The sequence below is a fragment of the Dermacentor andersoni genome, unplaced genomic scaffold (assembly GCF_023375885.2).
Source record: "Dermacentor andersoni unplaced genomic scaffold, qqDerAnde1_hic_scaffold ctg00000041.1, whole genome shotgun sequence".
Taxonomy (NCBI): Eukaryota; Metazoa; Arthropoda; class Arachnida; order Ixodida; family Ixodidae; genus Dermacentor; species Dermacentor andersoni.
In genome coordinates, this window is record NW_027314754.1 from 988,245 (window position 1) to 994,244 (window position 6,000).

At 43.2% G+C, this 6,000-nt stretch overlaps 1 protein-coding gene across 1 annotated transcript in view; it reads right to left on the reverse strand.

The window, feature by feature from the left end:
* LOC126531192 (membrane metallo-endopeptidase-like 1) overlaps positions 1 to 5,391 on the reverse strand; it is a 103,905-nt gene extending 98,514 nt beyond the window's left edge. Inside the window, exon 1 of the mRNA XM_072285759.1 lies at positions 5,297 to 5,391. The gene's annotated coding sequence lies outside the window, so the exon portion shown is untranslated. The remainder of the gene's footprint in view (positions 1 to 5,296) is intronic.
* Positions 5,392 to 6,000: the final 609 nt, after the last annotated feature.

Genomic DNA, 6,000 nt, shown 5'->3' on the forward strand with positions numbered 1-6,000 from the left:
ACTGATTTCCGCAGTTCCTGAGGCACGAACTGCGTCATCGTCGGAACATCAAAGTCCTCGTTTTTCCCCCGCTAACGTTATCGAAGTGTCCGTTGATGGCATCAAATCTCTTGCGCTCGTCGATACAGGTGCTGCTGTATCCGTGATTAGTGAGAAGCTTTGTCGTGCATTACGGAAAGTGACCATGAAGCCGTCGGTACCATTGCCTAGAACAGCCAGTGCACAACAAGTACAGCCAGTCGCTATGTGCACTGCCAGGGTGCTGATTCGAGACATCTTGCATTCCATTGATTTCTTTGTGTTAACTTGTTGCTCCCACGATGTGATTCTCGGTTGGGATTTTCTGTCGTGCCATCATGCCCTTATTGACTGTGCACGTGCTGAGGTTCAGTTCTCCGTTCTGTGCGATTTGCCATCTTACAACTTTCAAGTTCAGTATCTTAGCAGGACCTGCGTAGCTTCAGATACTGACCTTCCTCCTCACAGTGCTGTATTTGTCTCTCTTTCATGCGCATCGCTTGTCGAAGCGACGGTTATGTTTACAACCGCTGCCGTCTTCATTCGCCGCCAGCCTATATTGTTCCCTATGGCCCTCCTCACGGTTCACCATGGTGCTGCAGAAATACTGATTTCAAACCTAAATTCGTACATTTTGGCTTTGCACTGTGGCGAGACTATTGGTACCATCGAGTCTGTGGACGCTGACGTTATTGAGCATTTCCCTATTGCCGACGACGTAGATACTGCCAACGTAACAGCACTGACACCCCATGTGCCATCTAACCGAGTACCACGGGATGTTTTTTGTCGCTCCATTGTCGATGACCTCGAGCCGGTACAACGTGAGCAGCTAATAACTCTTTTAAATGATTTTCACGCCTCTTTTGACTGGAAGCAAGCATCATTAGGCCGCACAAGTACCGTCTCTCACCACACTGATACGGGACATCACGCACCATTACGCCAGCGTCCGTACCGGGTGTCATCCACCGAGCGTCGTGTCATCACCGAGCAAGTTGACATGCTTGACCGTGGTGTTATCAAGCCATCGTGCAGCCCTTGGTCGTCCCGTAGTACTCATTAAGAAAAAAGATGGCTCGATTTGTTTCTGTGTGGACTATCATCGCCTCAACAAGATTACACGAAAAGATGTCTATCCTCTACCACGCATAGATGACGCCCTCGATTATCTACATGGTGCTGAATTTTTTTCTTCTTTGGACTTGCGATCGGGCTATTGGCAAGTGCCAGTGAATGAATCCGACCGCTCGAAGACAGCTTTCATTACGCCTGATGGCCTGTATGAGTTTACAGTAATGCCATTCGGCCTCTGCAATGCGCACGCGACATTCGAAAGGATGATAGATAACATTCTGTGAGGCCTCAAATGGAAGACGCGCCTGTGTTATTTAGACGACGTAGTAGTTTTCTCCCCTGATTTCACCACTCACCTCTCTCGTCTACGCGAAGTCCTTACTCGCCTTGCCACCGCCGGCTTTCAACTTAACTTCAAAAAGTGCCGCTTCGGAGCCCGTCAGCTGACCATACTTGGCCACGTCGTTTCCAGAGACGGCGTCCTTCCCGACCCTGACAAACTTCGTGCTAACAAAGTTTCTAGACAGACATGATGTAGTAACAAACTCGCAGTTTGGTTTTAGAAAAGGCAGATCTACGGAAGCCGCCCTTTTATCCTTGAAAGAAAGTATTGTGCAAAGCATAGACAACGGAGAATTCGCCCTCGGGCTCTTCATTGATTTTAGCAAGGCATTTGATTGCATCAGTCATGACATTCTTAAATATAAACTATCAATATATGGGGCATGCGGACATCCACTCACTTTAATGGAATCATATCTCAGAAATAGAACTCAGTGTGTATGTATTAACAACGTCCTATCTTCTTTCTTGACACTTTAAAATGGAGTGCCGCAAGGGAGTGTTTTGGGCCCACTATTATTTAACTTATATATTAATGACTTAGTAAATATAGATCCTACAGTTGGTTTATTTATATATGCGGATGATAGCACTATACTCTTCTGTGGAAAAGACGCAAACGAACTAATTATCTGGTGTAATGCATTGCTAATGAAGCTATCTGATTGGTCACATTCAAATGTGATCAGAATTAACCCCACTAAAACGAAAGCTATTCTCTTCAGAGCCAGAAACAAACCTTTTCAGTTGGAACATTCAATCACTTATTCAGGCAAACACATAGAACTAGTTAATGAACACAAAATACTTGGAGTAATATTTTCATGTCATTTGAGTTGGGATTCTCATTTTAATAACCTTCGAAACAAGTTCTCTGCAGTCGCCGGTGTACTATCTCGCTGTAGAGCTTACATGCCGACAAAAGCCAAGCTACAAATTTATCATGCATTTTTCACCTCGCAATTTAATTATTGCAGTTTAGTATGGGCAACCACAACACGAACTAACATAAATAAAATAGTTACATTACAAAAGGCGCTTTTCCGACACATTGCTAATATTGAAGCCCGACCAACAACAAAAACATTGTCACAAACATACCAAATCATATGGGTAGATCGATATTACAAATATAGTCTTTTACAAATATTTTATTTTGCAAGGAAAGAATGGAGAGATTTTCTTACATCACTAGCGACCTTGCAGCACCATGACATACCTGTGCATCTCAGAAACCCTGAACCTTGGCTTGTACCGCGCTTTCGCACCGAGTATCAGTTACAATCTATTAAACACAATTTGCTGAATATTCTAAATAATCATGTTCACGCTAATAAATTCTCTCGTAAAGAGTTGAAGATGTATTTCGTTAACCTATAATATATATATTCATGTATAACGATGCATATAAATGACCATGTTTTCTTTTTTGCCTTTTTGTTTTATTTGTACAAGAATGTCTTGATGTTTTTTACATATCCTGTCATAAGCATGTATCTGAGTTTTCAGTTTTATGTTTAGTTTATGTTTAGTAAATTTCTGCTTCAGTTTTTTTGTACCAAAAAGGTTACTGTTATCGCGCTGCCATGTATAACGCCCCCTGGGTCCAGTCAAGCTGCTGACGGCACCTTTTAGCCCGGGAGGACGTTTCTAGTCTGTGCTAGAAGAAGAATAAAGTTGAACTTGAACTTGAACTTGTGGCCGCGAGGCGGTTCACGTCAGCCGCCTGAAGCCGTACCACGACCCTCTTATCGTGTCATCCCCTTAGGTCGCCAGGATGGCTCCTCTTCGCCGCGGGGGCAATTGTTGTGGCTAATATGCATGTGGCGCTGTGCGGACTGCAACCGCTGTGGCGCGAGACCCGAGATCGGGCTGCCGATGCGAACGCCTAGGACTCGCTATCAAGCGCTACTTGCCATCCCGCGTACGAGCTGCAATAAACCCCCTTTCAGATATGTTAAATAACTGTTCCGAAAAAGTTAACTTCCTCATAAAGCCTAGCTTAGACGCCACCCGACTGACGGCGTCGGCAGCTGTATAGCCACCGACGTGGAGACCACGGAGGCCGAGTCCGATGATTTTCTAATACGTGAGAAACCACTGCGTAGAAATAAAGCTAAGCAGAAAATGGGGTTCAGCGTGTACTTGCGGTAAAGGAACATATTCTTGCTAACAAGAAACGCGTGCAACGTGTCCAGCCAGTAATTTCATTCATTGTAGGTTTGCATCTACAAACCGGCTGTAGTTGATACGACAAAGAAATGGCAATACATAGCTCGACCGCTTAGTCCAGTCTTTGGACTTTAAGAGCAAATAAGGAGACCGCTTTGTCACGTTTACTGAAATGCAAACGCGGTTTCTCGCGAGCCTCAGGGCCAGCCTGCCTGCTAGCCATCGGTCTCTTATCTCCTGTCTTGATAATCGAACGATAATACGAGAAATTTATTCTAGCCTCGATGGCAGTCGGTGCAACGTCAATCGCAATAAAAATAATGCCTGAAACAGGCTGTCTACGAGGCATTGAACTGTGAGGAGTCACCACTGTGGCGAAATGAAGGAAACTGGAGGGTGGGAAGAACTGCGTAATAGGCGCTGCTTTCCCGCGTCAGTTCCCGTTCCAGGGAGCCTTCGTATGTAAAATATTTAGCTCCATATCCCTCAAAAAAGCATGTTTACTATGAAAAATATCATCGCTCAGCTATATAACGACGAGGATAGGGTACAAACTCTAAATTTTGTGAGCGAACTTAGCCCAATAGTCAAAAAGCCTAACATTGTGTCAGGAAGAAGAACGGCACTAGAAAGGCCCATCACCATCGCGTGTTGCGCGGCCAGTTCGCCCATCCAGCTGAGCGATCGTTGCTGCCGCTGTATTTGCGGCTGACACTCGACGAGTTTCATAAACCTCGTCAGAGTAGTTTCATTGTTACGGATATGAATGCAAAAATTTCTTATCTAGCGGTATATCCTCTCCATATCTATAACGTATAGACTATATTGCCATGAATTACACTTGTTTGATTTCTTTTCTATCTTATTAAAATTTTGTTGCCGTCACTAAACAGAACTTTAGATGGTCAGAAAATTGATCTTGCAGTCTGGCGATTTCACAAGAGATGAATGTTATCTCACTGTTACGTAATATATTTATTTTGCCAGCCTTTTTCTGATCACAGCAGAATAAACCAGCGCAGTATTTTTTTCCATTTGGTCCAGCTTTCTCAAAGTGACACCACAGGTTTGCATTGTCATTTGTGCTTTTCAGAAAAAAAAAGCATTATTATAGAGCCTTTTCGAAGAATCAGCCACACAGCAGCGTACTAAACTTCTTCGGGTCTATAAAACATTTTACCTCCTTGGTGGCTATTAGCCAGAGAATATATCCGAAAATGTGTAGCACACGTCAAGCGAGAATGAGAAGGGAAACCCGAAAAGAAGAAGCATTTTTCCTGCTCTCTGTCTTAACTTTTACGATGAATTTCTAGCCTTATATTGTAAAAGCCTGAGTATTTCCGAAAAGAGCAATTTTCATTTTCACTGCTGCTGATATTTACAGCAAGTTTGATAAATAAGCTGTCACAACCGTTTGGCGCCAAGTGTGATCCTATTCCTTTTTTCATTAATTTTAGCTAGGAACATGGACGCAAAGTACTACTTCATACAAGACTGTCTTTGTTTCAGACATGCTTGTATCATGCCTGGTCAATCCACTTTGTTGCAAGCACTGTTTCAGTTACAAACGTAAACAACGCCCACCGCACTCGACGGTTTCAAATAATGACCACAGAATAGAACATGGATGAAAGAAAAAAATTCCTATAATATTTATTGCGAAGCAGTTGTAGGGTGGTGCTCTTACCTTTTCCTGTAAAGCTGCTCGCGTCGTATTGTCGATCCAGCTGTTGTTTTGAAGCGTTTCATTGAATGCCTGTTTCAATCTGTCGGCAATTTGTTCCACCTGAATCGAAGGGTATTTGTAATTAATTCGAACATAACTATCTAATACTGTTTCTTTATTTCATGCTCGTGAAGCACCGTATTTTAGGGCCTACCAGTGCATGTCATTATAATTTGCAGAATGAAAATAAAAGGCCACCCAATGAAGCTGATTTCAAACGCGTTTTCTTTGTTTTTCTTCTCGGTGCAGTTTTCAACAGTACCTTAATTTAGGCGAGCTGACTCATCGCTGCCTATTCATAGCTTGCGAGCATGAGCGGGAAGCAGCTAGACGCCTATTCCTGTGTTCCTTCGTATTCTAATCACTTTGTAGTGATCGTGTACTTTGGAAATCGCATGTCCATTTGTAGGGTAGCTTTTTGTTTCGATACGTCTGACATAAAATCTATAAATATTGTTATAGTCGAAAAAAAAAAGTTCAGGAGCACCAAGTATATGTTATTTTCAAACATAGGTAAGGTTTCAAACCAGCAAAATTACCACTAGAATTCTTGCATGTCAAAGCCACGGTATCATTATGAGGCACGCTGCAGTGTGTGTGTGTGTCTGTGGGGGGGGGGGTGTTTCGAGTTAGTCTTGAACACTTGAGGCTCCTTAGCGAGCGCC